This window comes from Pinus tabuliformis, chromosome 7 (assembly GCF_031772625.1).
Source record: "Pinus tabuliformis cultivar Carrire ecotype Pingquan chromosome 7, CPIR1, whole genome shotgun sequence".
NCBI lineage: Eukaryota > Viridiplantae > Streptophyta > Pinopsida > Pinales > Pinaceae > Pinus > Pinus tabuliformis.
Window position 1 is genome coordinate 1,692,533,859 of NC_142293.1, and position 18,302 is coordinate 1,692,552,160.

The window sequence follows — 18,302 nt, forward strand, 5'->3', positions numbered from 1 at the left end:
CACCCTGGAATCATTTTCTTCCCTAGGCATTTGAGATCCTGGTTTTTTTCTTTTGTTGAAACATAGGGCAGAACCCCCCGACGGCCCTCTCACATCCTGGGGAAAAAATTCCCAATCAAGTAGGAAGGGTTTGAGAGTTTTTTTAATAGAGGTTCCATCCCCTAAAGTTTCTTACAGCATAAGAAAATCCAATTTTTATGAAGAACCTAGTCTTTTTAGTGCCAATTTTTTGTTTGGGCTAGCCAAACCCCTGTAGTTGAAAGAGAGATCTTTCATGGATCCACTTTTGCAGGGTTCCCCTTTGCTCTAAGGACCTGATTTATGGGAGATTGAATACTAGAGGCCACCTCGAGGATAAATCTTTTGATTACTTTGGAAATACGAGACTGTCTGCCCCGGGGGGCCTTAGGTGGAAGGGGTAGAGGCAGGTCCTCATCCAATCCAAAGTCATGGAGAGAGGGAGGGTTGGAGCACAAGTTATAACGATGAGAGGAGCCAGAGGTCGAATCCCCCTGGGGGTCACAAGTTTTCTAGTTATGGATTGTGGTACAAGGGGAACTCAGAATGGGTGTAGGCGCGGAAACCACAGGGCAGGAGACAATTCTCAATTTGACAGCATTGGATCCAAAATTTGAAATACGGTTTGAAGGAGCAAAAACATATAACAAACAATCATTTGTAAATTAAGCATGAGGGGGAGAAGAGGTACTTGAAAAAACCAAGTTCTCCCTGGTGCTGCTCTGGTTATCGAGGCTTTCATGTTCCAGTTAACCGAATCGGTGTGCATAGAAGACGACCCGTCCATACCCTTCCACGAGTTGCCTTGTAATGCATTGAGGTCCTCCATTCCCAAGATAGTTTGAGTGCTAGCAGTGATAAAATGTTTCGGGGGGCTCGGCCTATGCCCCATTACCAAAGGGGAAAGACTTTCAGAGGTGGCCGACCTCGTGGCATCTCCGGCACCTGAAGGGTATGCCTTCGTAGTCCAATTCTTGCCAACATATGGTAGCACCCATCTGAAAACGATAGTTTTCAACCAAACCCTCCCTCATGTCTAGATAAACGAGAAATCGAGCCATTGCCAAGACCCCCAAGTCGATGTATGACCTGTCATGGTCAAGGTATGTGCCCAAATCATCACCAATCACCCCGAAAAATGTCTTCGGACCAAAATTGCAGAGGGAGGCTCGAGAGCCGAACCCAAATCGACCCTGTGCCTAGACACTCTTTCTCAGGGTCGAACAATGTGGTCCAGCGTTTGAGGAGGACCGAGGTCATCTCCAAATGCCAATATCGAGTCAACACCCAGTTCACATCTGCCAACTATGCGAAAATTAAAGCAAACCACTCCCTGGACATGGTTAGAACCACGGGAAGTTGTTCTAGAACATTCCCTTAGACCTCCATAGTCCATCGCTTCACACGTCCCGACGAATAGTTCCTACCCCATATGCGACCCACCAAGAAAGTACTTTCTATTATTGTTGTTTTATCCATGCCAATTCCTTCTCCGAAGACCAGCAGCCGACCCCTTTCCCGTGTTTTGGAGTGCTTAGATTGCTTACCAGAGTTATCTTTTGGCTCTTGGTCGAATGGATGTTGTCGTTCAAACCCCACCGGACTGTCATCCGAGTCCGAGACCCGGGTCTCGTCGCCTTTGACCTCCTCGTGCACTATTCCTTCAAAATAACCCGAAGGTGGGGCACTGCTTTCAGGGGTGAAATTCGTAAAGGCTTCCAAGTAGGGTTCAGTCTGGTCAATAGGTGTGTGCATTGTTGCTTGGATATCTTCTGTAGCATTGTTTCTAAGACCATGGCCTTTTGTTCCAAACCCAGGAACTGCTGCACTATTCAGGAGGCCATCCAGTTGTTGATTTTGTCTGTTCCAGGTTGATAGTTCTGATGGCAATGGAATGGATAAGGAGGGAGAGATGGAGCCTTTTATGAGGTTTATAAACTCCTCTGAAATCGTCGCAGCTGGTTGGGTAAGGTCGAGCCCTGCAAAGAAACTTCCATATCAGCCATCACTGATCCACATTCGCTGACCTGTTCTTTTGATGGGATGAGCATAGCCGGTCGAAGACCCACTTGGGATAGTGGTCGAGACACCACGAAGATTTCAGTGTGGGAGAAGTTATTCGAAGAACATTCCACTGAGAACACAAATATTTTATTTTTAGGGTGATCTGGCAATTTATACATCTAACTTATAAGTGATATAATAGAAAATCCATCATTGTATGATATTTATGAAGATGGACTCAATTCATGATTGCGTAGGATCACCATAAATATTCAAGCTAAAATCAACATCAAAATTGAATGAAAAATGTAAAACCAATAGATGAAAACATTATTTTATCTTTCTTGTATCTTGATTTTGTTCTTTATAAACAATAATCATTATGTTTTCTTTACTACCTACATTAATAATCATTATGTTTTCTTTACTACTTACATATGGTTTTTCTTATTGTTCGTTCTAGAACCCTTCAACAATTATGTATCATTTTTATTTGTTTTGAAGAAAATAATAATAAGCAGTTGCACAAATATGGAAGATTATTTTTTTCCATTTCATTTTTAGTTTCATATTCAAATTTGTATTTGCTTAGAAAAATATCGTTGGATAAAGCTTCATCTCTTGACTTCATATAATTTGAATGGGCTTAGTAGTTAAGAGCATGTGTCTCCTGCTAAGAGGTCATATGTTCAAATCCAAATGTGAGTAGAATATGCACACCTTCATAGACTTTAACAAGAGACAGATCACTTGTCCCACAAATGAGGGCGTCTTATACACCATTTGATATCTTACTGTGACCTCAAAAAACTATCATTCATAATCTATCATTTTTGGTCCTGATGATGGACCCCCTTTGGGGTTCGAAACGTTGGCATAATGAACAGAACACTATGGATAATTCGGATCATACTACAAAAAACTACCACGGAAGCTTAAAGTCTAACATAGATTATTATCATAAATGAGATTACCATCCTGATATTTTTTATCTTGAAAATGCAAAGGTTCATGGATCCCTTCACTATATTATTAATTCAAATCAACTTAACAAATAAAAAAAGCATAAGATTCCATTATGATTTTGAACACATTAGTGCTAATATGTTTAGAAACATTTTGTAAGTCCATAGGGCTAAAGACAGTTGATGACATGCTTACAAAATTACAAGTTGTGTCGAATTTCAAACTATTCATGTAGCTATATATACAACAAAAACTACCTAGCAAGAAGAAAAATTTACATGGTAGCATACTTCAATGACATTTGTTGTTTTCTGCAATGGCTATCATGTTAAGGTTGAGGCCTTTCTCTTCTTGAGTTCAGTTTTCATCATCTCTGTCACTAAGCCTAGTCTTCAACAGGTTAATTTTGTCCTGGAACTCCATAATATGGCTACATAAGGCCTCCAGTTCATCGTCTTGTCTAGCCATTTTTTCTTTAAGTGACTAGTTTTTCTCCGACACTTGTATTGTAGACAAACAATAATCCTTTACTTTTATGTTGAGAATAAGAAAATCCACTCGTGGAATATTTGTTTTTTGCTTCAATTGAGTGACTACATCCATACAATTACAACTCATTCTCCTAACACCATTGCTACTACCCACCCTTCCTGTGGGGCCCCTCCACATTCTATATTCAACCTGTTCATAATGTCCAACATCTGTAGTCTTTCCCCAAAGTTAACATGGGCGTTATGCCCTACTACAACGGGTATAGTCACACGCAAAGGGGAGTCAAAGGCCACTAGAATTAGAAGATTACTAATTTTCCAAACCAAAGAGAGGGGGTGTAGGGAATTACTAGCTCGTAAAAGCCAAGGGCCTTTAACGAGAATCAACTTGACAAACAGAACAAACAAATTTGGGAAATAACAACTTCTTGCTTGATCTAGCTATTGGGGTCATCGTAGGATTTTGGAATGTCAGTAAATCCACAATGAAGAAGCCAAGATCTGACCCTCTGCCACCTTGTCAAAATTGCATGGTGTGTCTGTTGGCATTATGATACAGGTGTTGTCCTTGATGGCAACTCACTCAGAGGTATGATACAGGTGATGGCAACTTAATCAGATGACAGATCTAGTGCAGTAGGTCAAAAGAAAGGTATACGCAGGTTAGACTTGATGAAAGTGCGTATACACACGGGTGAGCAGAGCAAAAGGCGCGTATACGTACACATGCAAGTTCACAGAAGTAAAGGCGTGTACATGTTGGAAAACTAAGTTTTGGTCCGTGGTATTTGGTCCATGGTATTTGGTCCGAAGAGTTGGATCCAAGGTATTGGTTCAACATGGTTTTGGGCCATGGTATTGAGAGAAGCCTAAACCTATATATGGAGAAGATCTTTAGGCCAAGAAGGGAGGTGAGAAGGTGATGGATATCTGATGAAGTGTGAGATCTAGTATGCTGGTTATGGGTTTGTGATGCTTAGCTTGATCTGAATCAAGGATGCACCTATGCGGATGATGATGGATGATGGATCAGGATATTAAGGCTTGGAATGTTTATGATTATATGGTTTGATTATGGATAGACTAGATCTGAATTATTGACGCATGTTTATTCTGTAAATGTTATGTTCTGATGTCTGAAATAGCTGCAAAGTTATAAGTTAGAATTTGCAGATCTGTACGCGGGTTGTCTTTGGTAAAAGTGCGTATACACGCAGGTTGGGTTCATCCAAGTAGCGTATACAGTATGAAGTTTGATATTTGAAGTTGCAGTTGGATCTGGTTGTTGTTGCAGAGTTATGTTGTATGTTCTGTGTTCTGTGACTGTGTTGTTGGGTGATTCAGAGATTGATGATGCAGGTGTAGTTGATGATTGTATTGCAATGGTGATTGTTTTATGGATCCAGTATGAAAATGTATGAAACGTGGTCCCTGGAAGATTGTAAAGTTTAGTAGGCTGGCACCTATGTACTGGTAAACATATTGGCTAGTACAAGAGCCAGGGGGTTGTAGCTCCCTTCCAGGAGCAACTGGAAAATGAGTAAAGGTTGGAGCCTTCAGTAGGCCAGTGCCTACGTACTAGTAAATGGATCAGCTAGTACAAGAGCTAAGAAGGTTGTAGCCTTATGCAGGTAGAAGCCTGCGTACTGGCATAAGACTGCACCAGTACATTGTAAAAAGAAGTTTCTTATTAAAGGAAGATAGAGATGAATTGCAGCATGTGGTTTTCACCCACATTGGGTTTCCACCTTATATCATGGTGTTCATGTGTGCTCCTTATGTGTGATGATCTGTTCTGTTTTACTGCACTTGTTTACTGTTGATATGGTTAATAATGTTCTAATGCACTCATTGAATATCAACTAACTGAATCATAAGTTTACTGGATATACGCTAGTTGCATTAATCACAGTTGCGTATATACACGGGTATCCTTAACTGAAGTAGCATATATGAATCTAAATATGGAGATGAAAAAGTTTTATTGATTTGATAACACTGATTCACCCCCCCTCTCAGTATTATTTCCAATAGTGTCGAGTGTCGAACATTGAGCTTGTGCCCAATTAGGAAACAAATTCACCCCCATACTTGAGGGATGGACTGGTAGACAAACACAAACATAGTTATACAATTATCAAATCCACATACAATCCTCATTTCTGAGTGTGACATAGATTTAGTTGTGATGCTTATAAGCATAGGAAAAGCTCCCTCAATCTAGTAGTGCCATGGAAGCCACGATATCAAACAGAGCCTGCATCCAATTCTCTCTATGAAGATACTGTGAATGGATTGAACCTCCATGTCTACAGATGTTTAAATGTATTATCTTAAACCTTAGCCATGTTAACCCACACACGGAAATAGTTATGGCCGCAAAGCAATTCATAATTTTCTTACTACGAAGAGAAATCATACTTCTGAGTGGGTGATCTATTTTGAGCTCACATTGCAGTTGGTGAATGAGGATCAAGTATGGTATGGCTACTTTGTGTACATCAATGGCATGCATGAAATAATGACTAGATACCATGACATAAGGCAACCTCTCATCCAGATGTGGAAATTTTTTTCCTCAGTTTGCTTTCACCTTTGGGGTGAACTATGAAACTGACCTTTAGTCATACGATTGTTTATTACCATGTTCATTATTGTAACTTTATGGTAGATTGCACCATGTCGTTTCACCATTAATTTCGAGTTGCCCAACCTAGAGTTGACAAGCTTGGTTAGCACTCTTATCAACTTCAATGTTCTATTTTCTTAAGATGTGAAAGAAATCTTTATGAGGGAGTTCATCCAACAACACTATGATTCTCTTCAGAAGATTTTCCAAGTGATTGGCTTTTAGCCAAGTTCCATTATGAAGATGTTGAATAATAAAAAGCAAGCCTCCAAGGATAACAATATTAGTCACTTGAGTAGCTTTAACTAGAAGCAGAGCTTGCAACATATAGACTGTGCATTTCAATGTGATTGTTGGTCATATTTCCCAACCCCCATGTTCCCAATTCTCATGCACACCTTGGAACCAAGTTTCCTTCAAAGCTATACCACACACCTCCCCTTCTTGTTAATCTACTTCTTATTTAACCAAGCTAAACATCAAAAATGAAAAATAATATTGTTGCAATTATAATCACTGTTGTATTAATTGTTTTTTAAAATAAGTTAAAACTTTCTGAAACTATAACTTATCAAAAAAAATCTAATGATTGAATTTGTCCACTTATTAGCTCACCCATAATCTCATAATAAATGCGCACACCCCCTACTTGTCCACTTATCAGCTCACCCATAATCTCATAATAAATGCGCAGAACCCCTACAAACTATATATAATATCTATTAAATGTTAAAAAAACCCTAACATAATATCTATTAAATGTTTAAAAAACCCCTAAGGTTTTATCTAAGAAGGATAAAACCTTATAAACCCAACTTGGAACCCCTCCAAAAAGTTTATTGCTTCCATTAGTCCGAGAAGTTTGCAAATGAGATTTTAGCACAGACATTGTCACTAGGAAAAGCAGAGTGATAAACACCAAGAAGATTTGGAATAATAAACACGAGTCCGCCTCCTGCGTTTTTTCTTCTGCGTCTAAAGCTGAGCAGATAGAACAATAATGCTAAAATGTTGATATACAAAAGAGACACTGGCAAATGAAATTGGAAATGGGTTTGTCTGAATCTTGGCTAAAAGAGCAGAAAGAACAGTAATGCTAATGAGTTTGAGAGACAGAAGAGACACTGGCAAATGAAATTGGGAATGAGTTTGTCTGAATCTTGGTTGAAAGAGAAGTAATGGTAATAGATTCGGCTGAAAGAGAAGTAATACTAATAGATTTGTATTTGAAATTTCATTCTTTATAACAAAACTTGCTTGGGTTACTGTTGTACATTGACCAATTGTGATATTGGTTTTGGTTGTTATTCTGGTTGTTTACAGTCACTATAAAAACCATGTCAGTACAAAAACCAAGTGCAACGTTAAGTATTTTATCATGTTCAATAAGATCAAAAATTTAATAGTGGAGATTTGTGTCATTCAGCCAGTTTCTTTCAGTTTATCATTCAGAATTGTGCAATTGTGAAATCAGAGAATTTTGTTACAATTTTTTCCTCAATGATGGTTTCCTCAGAGAAAAAGGTTTGAGGTCCAAATCCATACTTCTAATACGTTTGAAAGCTTCAATATGATCATTAAGTTTAGATTTTGGTTTGCATGACTTTATGTTTATTATTCTTAGTGGTTTTGATTGTTATTCTGGGTGTTCACAGTCACTGCAAAAACCAAGTGCAACGTTAGCCTTTTATCATATTCAATAAGATCACAAATTTAGTAATGGAGATTTGTGCCATTCAGCCAGTTTCTTTCAGTTTATGTCATCTTTCTTTTATAGGAAAGAGTTGGAGTTATTTATACCAATTTTCATTCAGAATTTTGAAATCAACATATTTTGTTCCCATTGTTGTCCTCTATGAATAAATTGTAATTTCTCTATACTATTTGCTACCTTAGACTGGAAATATTGCCAATCTACATAAAAATACTCAAAAGAAAATTCTCAAAGTTTTAAACATATCAGTGAAACAACTAGCCGTGTTCTTTTTTGCCCCATGGTTACTAGTGGTTACCTAAATATGTTTGTCCTATTTAAGGCGTTGCATTGTATTTTTAAGTTCAAATTTACAACTTTTTTCATGATTCAGTATTACATCGAGTTAATTGTGAAGATAAGGTCAAGTTCAAATTTACAACTTTTGTCATGATTCAGTATTACATCGAGTTAATTGTGAAGATAAGGTCAAGTAAAAATTGGGGTTTGGTCATTGTGAAAATAAGGCTAAATAGAAATTGTGGTTGATACCCTTGTGAAGATAAAGATAAAGTCAGATAGAAATCATGCTTGAGGCTATCCGGTATTAGTTGTTATAATTTGGATTGATTATTGATGTTCACATAGCTTTTGAGGAATATTTGTATTTATTTGGCAATCATAATTTGTGGTAGTAGTTCCAATGGGAGGAGTAGCATAAATACTTTTTCTGCAACTTCAGGGATAATTCTCTTCATATCATTATTGTGTTTCTGATGGTTTTTTTGGGAAATAATCAATTCCTTAATTACTTGTATATTCCACATACTTAGTGTCCAACAAAAATTAGATTTTTTTTTTTGCCAAACTATCAACATTGGTTGCTTGTGCTTTTTAACTTATCCTTAAATCATATGCTAATAGATTGTCAAGACTCTCATTGTTTTAAAGTATTTCTTTTTGTCCAATGTACCTGAGGTGCATAATCAAATTATCAAAAGTCAATCCAATACACCTTTAACAATGAAGTGCATAATCAAGTTCTCAAAAACCAATCCAATACTCCTTTAACATTTGCATACTTCTTTAAAATTATTATTTTTATTTATTTCTGTAATGTCACCATGTCAATTATCATTCATCCCATCCCTATCCACCTAACCCCTCTTTAGTTTTTATTTTTATACAAAATTAACATATTAGGTTTTGCATACCTTTAGGTCTCATTCAAGTTTTTATGGCTTCAGTTTGCCCATTGTAACTCCTCATGTTGCAGGTATTCCAAAGGTCCTTACAAGATTATTTATGAAAAACTTAAATTTTGATCTATTATATAAAAACCTTTTTATATATAAACATGGTTATCTCTATCAAACCTTTTCATATATAGTCATGGTTATCTTTGTAAGCCAACTTTTCTACTCACTTTAGGTAAGTTAAGAATTTCTTAAACCATGATCCATTGGAATCTTGAATTTATTTGTTTTATTCTTTAGAAAAAAATTCGTGGAACAATACCATACTTATTTATCTAAGAAAATCTAGTAGAACTCCACCTATGAGGTTGTTTAATTTTTATATAGTGATTTTAAACATATAATAGATCTCAGCATATATTATTTAAGACTTGTTTATAAAGTACAGCTCTTTCTATGAAATTGTTTGATTTTATATAGTTGTTTAAAGGGTTGTTTATAAATTGAATTATTTTTGTTTTATATTATTTATAATTGTGTTGGGTTGTGTTATATTCTTTCCACGACTCACCCACATAGTTAACCGAGGGGTTAGAGGGGAGGCGGAGCCCCCCCCTTCATTGCGCCGATTGCGTAGCGGGGCGGTCATAGGGGGTTTGAGGGGTGCAGGTAGCCCCCCTCTATGGGGTCCGGGGCAACGCGATGCAAAATTTTGTTTTTGGACCCTATATTAGGTTGGGCGGACCTACCTATGGTTTTGTGCATGGTTTTCGCACATGGTTTTGGGCGCGATGGTTTTTGGTCCATGGTTTTGGACGGGATGGTTTTCGGTCCATGGTAGTGGATGCTTTGGCATGTATAAATATGTATTGTAACATTGAAAGGAAAATAATGAAAAATAAAGCAGGTAGTCTTAGTTTTGGAATCCAGGGGAAAATCTCTGTGTATATGTGTTTTATGTGTTATGCTCTCGCATTATTTATTTTCTATGTTTTAGAATTCGTATGCAGGTAATTTCTATACAATGTTAAAACCTACATTTGGTATCAGAGTTGTTTTGGCTTCAAGGGGACGCCTTTGTTGTTGAGGGGTTTCGCTCGGGCCTGTGGTAGACCTTATTCAGTGGGAGATCTGCGGGATCGATTCTGGTGGTAAAAAAAGATGACGAGCAGTGGAAAGATAGAGATCAAGAAATTTAATGGAAAGAGTTTTGAGTTATGGAAACTCAAGATGGAAGATTTGTTGGTGGATAAAGATCAGTGGGTCGCGGTAGATCCATGTACTAAACCAGTGAGAGTGTCCGATGAAGAATGGAAGAAGTTGGATTGGAAGGCTAAGAGCACAATACGATTGTGTGTCTCAGATTCAGTATTGTTGAATGTATCAGGGGAAGCTAAGGTGAAGGCTTTGTGGAACAAGTTAGGGACTTTGTACCAATTTAAGTCTCTGGTGAATAAAGTGTTCCTACAGAAAAAGTTGTATAACCTGAGGATGAAAGATAGAGACTCGGTGACAGAACATCTGAATGCATTTAATACTGTGGTAAGTCAGTTATTATCTGTTGATATTAAAATTTCAAATGAAGATAAGTGCATTAGTTTGTTGTGTTCTCTACCAAATTCGTGGGATAGTCTGGTTATTGCAATAGGTAGCAATGCAACTGCCTTACAGTTTGATGAAATAGTCTCATCCTTGTTGACGAAGGAGATGAGACAGAAAAATATGGAGAGCTAGAATGGTAATGCCTTCTCTGTACAAGGACAGTCCCAGGAACAGAAACAAAAATAAGTCATCGAGTGGGAGATCTAAATCTCCAAGAAACCCTGTAAAGGTGGTGTGTTGGAAATGCGGAAAGGAAGGGCACTAAAAAAGGGATTGTAAATCTAAAGCCCCTGACAAAGGAAAGAGATCTGATGATGCTCCTTCTGCAGAGGCGAAAACCACCTCAAATGAAGGTGGGGATGTGTACTTGGCTTCTTCAAGTATACATGTAGATCACGAGGCATGGTTGATTGACTCAGGTGCATCCTTTCACTTCACTCCCCATAGAGAGTGATTCTGCGAGTATGAGAAATATGATGGTGGTGATGTCTTCTTGGGGGATGATAGGAAGGCTAGAATCATTGGTCGTGGAAAAGTAAAGTTGAAGTTGCAAGGTGGAAGGTTTACAACACTTCCAGGTGTTCTGCATATTCCTGCATTGGCCAAAAATCTGATTTCCGTAAGCAAGTTGGATGATGCAGGTGTAAAAACAGTGTTCGAGAAGGATACCTGCAAAATGGTTCAGGGAGCACTAGTATTGATGCAGGGAGTTCGGATTGAAACTTTGTACAAGCTGCAAGGTAGCATTGTTATTGATGGGTGCAACAGTACTGTGGTTCCTAAAAGTGGAGCAGAAAATCTAGTGGTCTTTGGAGAGAAGACCATGCTATGGCATCAAAGGCTTGGACATATTGGAGAGAAGGGCCTTCCAATACTTCATGGTAAAGGTATGGTAGAAGGTATGAGTAATAGCTCTCTGGATTTTGATTTCTGTGAAAAATGTATATATGGGAAGTAGAATCGAGCAAGTTTCCCCTCTGGTGGTAAGAGGGTGAACCATATATTAGAACTTGTGCATAGTGATGTATTTGGACCTGTGAAGGTTCCATCACTGGGTAAGTCTGTGTACTATGTATCATTTATAGATGACTTCTTAAGGTTCAATACATGGATATATTTATTTAAGAAGAAATCTGAAGTCTTTGATAGGTTTAAAGAATCTAAGGCTCTGGTGGAAAGCCAGATAGAAAAGAAGATAAAGGTGTTGAGGATTGATAATGGTGGAGAGTTTTGCAACAAGGAATTTGAAGAATTTTGTAAGAAGTGTGGTATAGCACGGCAAAATACTACTTCATACACACCTGAGCAAAATGGAGTTGCAGAAAGAATGAACAAGACAACGATGGAAAGGGCAAGAAGCATACTCAGTGGTGTCGATTTAGGACAGGAATTCTGGGCAAGGGCGATGGAGACAGCATGTTACCTAGTCAACAGATCACCTTCATCAGCGTTGGAGGATAAGACTCCACAAGAGGTGTGGACTGGTAAGGAACCCTCTCTTTCACATCTGAGGGTATTTGGATGTGATGCATATGTACATGTTCCAAAGGAGAAAAGAACCAAGTTGGATAGTAAATCTGAATAGTGCATCTTTATTGGGTATAAAGATGGTTTAAAGGGTTATAAGTTTTGAAACCCAGTAACAAGGAAGGTTATGTACAGCCGAGATGTGGTGTTTAGAGAGGTGAAAGATGTTATTAAACATGAATTCCAACCAAATGAACATGAGAAGATAGAGTTTGAGCTTAAGGAGGAAGAATCAGACTCTACAGCAGATGAAGAGCCACAAACTCTGGGTGTGAGAAGATTAATTCGAGAAAGAAGGCAGCCAGAAAGGTATAGTCCATCTGCTTCCTGTTCAAATTTTGCTTTATTTGTTACTGATGATGATCCCAGAATTGTGAAGGAAGTAGTAGATTCAAAGGATGACAAACTTTGGAAAGAGGGCATGGTTGATGAAATGACATCTTTGCACAAAAATGAGGCTTTGGATCTGGTGGAGTTGTCGGCTAGAAGGAAACCCATTGGCAGCAACTGGGTGTTCAAGAAGAAGACAAATGCAAAAGGAAAGGTGGAGAAAGACAAAGCTCGGTTGGTAGCAAAAGGTTATTCCCAAGTGCCGAGAATTGATTTTGGTGATATTTTTTCTCCTGTTGCCAAGGTGACTTCTATTAGATTACTTTTATCTGTTGTTGCTGCTTTTGATTTTGAGGTAGAACATATGGATGTGAAGACAACATTTCTTCACAGGGATCTAGAAGAGGAGATCTACATGAAGCAACTTGAAGGCTTTGCGGTGAAGGGTAAGAAAGAATTGGTATGCAAGTTAAAGAAGTCTCTGTATGGGTTAAGACAGTCACCAAGGATGTGGTATTAGAAATTTGATACATTTATACGAGGACTTGGCTTCACGAGAAACAAAGCAGATCACTATGTGTATTTTAAATTAATTAGTGACCATGTTATTTATTTGGTCTTGTATGTGGATGATATGTTGCTGATTGGAAATGACAAAGAAATTATCAAGGATTTGAAGACTCAATTGTCCTCCAAATTCGACATGAAAGATCTTGGTGCTGCAAACAATATTTTGGGCATGGAAATTAAAAGAGATCGGGGAAAGAGGAAGCTTTGGTTAAACCAGAGGATGTGTGACGAGACAATATTGCAGAGATTCAATATGCAAGACAATAAACTGGTGAAGGTTCATATTCTTATAGGTGTAAAGTTATCTGCTGAACAGTGTCCCAAGACACAAGAAGAGGAAGAGGACATGTCTTGTGTTCCATATGCAAGTGCAGTTGGTAGCCTGATGTATGCAATGGTGTGTACTAGACAAGACATTGCACATGCAGTGGGAATATTGATCAGGTTTATGTCAAAACCAGAAAAGGAGCATTGGATAGTAGTTAAGCGGGTTTTCAGGTATTTGTGTGGCACCAATGATTATGGTTTGTGCTACCAAAGAAGACTAGGATTGGACAGAGCGTTGGATATTCGTGGCTTTGTTGATGCAGATTGGGTTGGAGATCTGGATCAGAGAAGATCTACAAGTGGGTATGTGTTTAACCTATTTGGAGGTGCAGTCAATTGGATGAATAAGAAACAATCTGTAGTGGAACTATCAACTACAGAGGCAGAATACATGGCAGCCACTCATGCAAGCAAGGAAGCAGTTTGGTTGCAGAGATTGTGTTCAAGTATGGGGTTAGTATAGGGAGCTATAATGAGAGACTATGACAACCAAAGTGCAATTTTCTTGGCAAAGTACCATGCATATCATTCAAAGACAAAGCACATTGATGTTCAATATCACTTTGTGAGGGATATGATAGAAGACAAAAAAGTGTTGCTGGTAAAGGTGGACACTTTGAAGAATACTGTAGATGCATTGAAAAAATATGTGAGCTCTGAGAAGTTCTCTTGGTGTAGAGAAACAATGGGCATTGCAAGGTTGGATAAATGACTAAGCTCTCTTGTGGCCCCTTGTGGAAAGAAAATAACAAGTGGGAGAATGTTGGGTTGTGTTATATTCTTTCCACGACTAGCCCACATAGTTAACCGGGTGGTTAGAGGGGGGGGCGGAGCCACCCCCTTCGTTGGGTCGATTGCTTAGAGGGGGGGTCACATGGGGTTTGAGGGGTGCAGATAGCCCCCCTCTATGGGGTCCGGGGCAACACCCCGGAAAATTTTGTTTTTGGACCCTATATTAGGTTGGACAAACCTACCTATGGTTTTGTGCATGATTTTCGCACATGGTTTTGGGCGTGATGGTTTTCGGTCCATGGTTTTGGATGCAATGGTTTTCGGTCCATGGTATTGGATGCTTCGGCATGTATAAATATGTATTGTAACATTGAAATGAAAATAATGAAAAATGAATATGGTAGTCTTGGTTTTGGGATCCAGGGGAAAATCTCTGTGTATATGTGTTAAATTATGTGTTATGCTCTCGCATTGTTTATTTTCTGTGTTTTAGAATTCATATGCAAGTAAATTTTTGTACATGGTTAAAACCTACAAATTGTTTCCATATATATGAAAGCATTACTGCAACATGAAAGGAAAATGAGCATTATTTCTTAGTTATCTTTAGCATCAAAATTATCTTCAAGCACCCTAAGGACCAACTTGGGTGCTTAGAAAAGGGATTAAATACTATGAAGGCTTTTGGGTCCTAAGGTTGAGGCAACATATTGGGAAATAGCTTAAAGTTGGTTACTAATATTAGATCATCTCATTTTCATGCTAGTTAGCCACCCTAGCTAACATTAGGATTTGAAAGGGTTAGGTTCATTGAGAAGCTTGACATTCATGCTTGGTCGCAAGAGTTTTCATAGTTAATGAGCAATCCTTAATTTGATGCTCAAGGCTTTAAAATCAAACGCATATGTTGGGAATTTTAATATATCTAACTTGTAGATAATGAAATTTATTGGCTTAAATATTTACTAATACTTTTAGATCACCTTGAAATTTACCAGGAATGTAAAGTCGCTTAATTTGTTGAGATCAAATGGCTCTTTTGGGTCATGGTAGATATCTTTCCTAAAATGTTAGGTTAGTCTTTCTATATAATGCCAATATTGGGTAAGAAGGTTAAGAAGTCAAACCAAACAAGCCTTCTCTTAAACAAGTAAAAATAATTGTGGGATTTCTACATATCCATGGATCCCACGTCATTAACTTCATGTAATTGGAAAAGTCCCTAAACCTAAACATAAAGAAACCCTTGGTCAAGGTATTGATTCTAAACATGTCAATCAAATGGTGTTTGAGCTCGACCTAGGCTTGGATCATATTTTCAACTCAAACATTGTGATAGAATAACTAACCTTTTTATGAGAAGGTCCCAACTTACAAATAAGGATCTAAATGCAATAATAAAGCACGTGATCTAGATGATGAGATGAAAAGAAGCTATATTGGTGAGAATACCAACTAATAGTAGCATACAAACCTTCAAAACCACAAACCCTAAATGCATAACTTTAGTATTTAAAAAAAAAAAATCTTTTTTTTTAACTGGATTCCTGGTCATATCCTTGTGTATCAAGAAGAGCTCCTCCGAACTGGGAGAATTAATAGGATTTTAATCAGTGTAAAACACTCTCAAAGCCCTTTTTTGCTAAAAAAGTGAGTTGTGGGTATATGTTCTATGAAATTCACTAGAGACTTGCACCTTATTGTAACTACTTGCACAACATTAATGCTTGAAGAGAAGCAAAACATGTTTTTAAGGATTTGAATATTAATGAAGAAAACCACCACCCGTGCTCAATCACCCAACCAAAACCTTGTCCATTATAATTCTAAATTTCAAACTACAACCTAATGCATTTAAGAATAACATTAAATTTGTTGTTCTTGATTGCATTCCCAAGAAAATAAATAATAATTTGAAATTTCAAAAAACAAAGTAACTACTTCCAAATCTTTAAAAGCAAATAGCTCATGAATACAATTCCTTAAGAGTAAAACTTGTGACTTAGTTCCTCATCTACAAGGAAAGAATGTAGTAAAATGTGGATTTATAGGATTTCAGGGATCTTTGAAGATGCCAATGAAATGCATAAGCATCAATTGGTAGAAAGGGATTTCCTTAAAAGTGAGATATCAACTACATTGAGGCACTTCCCTTATTATACAAATAAAATTTGTTCAATTAATCCTTTCATTTAATGCTCATTTTGGACGAGAGGTACATTAGTTGGATGTCAAGAATGTCTTTTTATAAGGCGATCTCATCAAGGAGATTCATATGGAGTAACCCTCTAGCTTCAAGAAGGATGGAAATATTATGTGTTGGCTAAAAAAATCCTTACATAGTTTTAAATAATCCCCTAGGTCATTGTATAAGAAGGTCCATTTTTTTTGGTTTGAAATATTGTAAATAGATCACATTATTTATGATTTACTATAAACAAATATGATTTATTTATTGCACTATATGTCGATGATTTTGTCATTATTAGAATTAGTGCTAATCTAATTTTGGGTTTGAATAAATAGTTAGTAGACCCATTTGAAATGACTAACCTTATTCTATTTCATTTATTTCTATGCATCCAAATTTGCAAAAGGATGATTATCTCTTTTTTTCTCAAGTTTGTGTTCAATATATTATAGAGGTTCAAGATGGAATCAATAGTGAATAATGAATATGACTAAGGAGTGTGGTTCTTCAAAAGTTGATTCCACTACCTACATGTAACTTGTTGGTAGCTTTATTTATTTCAATTATAGTTGATCTAGTATATCCCCTCTTGTTAGTGTGGTATCTAGATTCATGCAAGATCCAAAAGAAAGCCACTTCAAGGTGGAAAAGAGTATTGTTTCTTATATCAAGGGTACATGTTAGCTTATATAAAGTATTTTAGTAAGAATATGAATTAGTTTGTTTTTTCTAACAACTTAGATAGTGCTAGAGATAACGGGAAAATAACTTTTGACTATAGATTGAATCTTGGATTTAGACCCATACTCTATTATTGTAAAAAGTATAAGGCAACTTCTCTTTTGACCATAATAATATAGAGGTGAATTCAATGTTGACATAGAGAGTGTAAATTTTCAACCAAATGAGTGAGCTTTGATTCCCTTTTTAGCAGTTCAATGATATGTATTATACAATCAAAGAGAAATATAAGTAGTTGAAACCTTATTTGCCACAATAAGATGATACCCATTGTTTAAAACAATTGGTACAAGAACTTGTCATGAAATTGTCATGTCTCTTGTTTACTAATCATATTTATGGTACATTTACAAAGGGATTAACATAAGTTAAGTTTGCAAAACTTTGGGCTATGCTTGGGCTTCAGGCAAGCACAATTATGGGGAGGTGTATAGAGATAATTTCACATCCTAATAGTTGGAAAGTCTGTTGATGGGATGTTTTTTTTTTTTTTTTTTTTTTTTTTTTTTGGGGGGGGGGGGGGTGGGGGAGTTGAAACAAGAGGTTAATCTCACCTTTGGACCTTTTGAAGGAAATTAGTAAACAATCAAACATCAACTAGTTGATTGGGTTGACCAAAGTTGGTCTTGACTTACTCTATTGATGCATAGGTTGAAAATAGATATAGGCATGACTAAGGATGTCAAAGTTGAATATGTATTCCTCATTCTAAGGGAGCCAGTTATACTTTGGATGATATGTAGATGATTCTATGTGTTGGTCTATCAATTGGTAATATATGAAAGGTTTTGGTGATTGTGTTATCTATTATATGTTGAACTATGCTCATGTGTGCAACGTCTTTAGACACCACCTCTTCCTAGATTCGTTATTCTTCAATTCTATAATTCCCTAGTTCTCCAACCATTTGTGCCCACCTGACCATTTTTTACTACACTTTAAACAAATTCCTTTTTATTTTTGTCCTCCAACTCCTTAGTTGTGATTCTCCTACTTCATTTCATGGTTGTGATGTTTGTCCTTTTTGGTCACCAACTAGACCACCAATTCCACTCATGTATGTCATTATTGACCTAATATTTCCTTTATTTTTTTCATCATGGTTGACACTCTCTTGGGAGGATTGATAATATCGAATTCATGTCAAATTTCCCCTCTAAGTCACCTGATAGAATGTTCCATGAGTTTCTCCCGATTAACGCTTTCATCAAGTGCACTAATTTTTTATGTTGCGGGGTGCAATGCATTACAATTTCCATATGTTGAATTCTTGAGAGTTAATTAA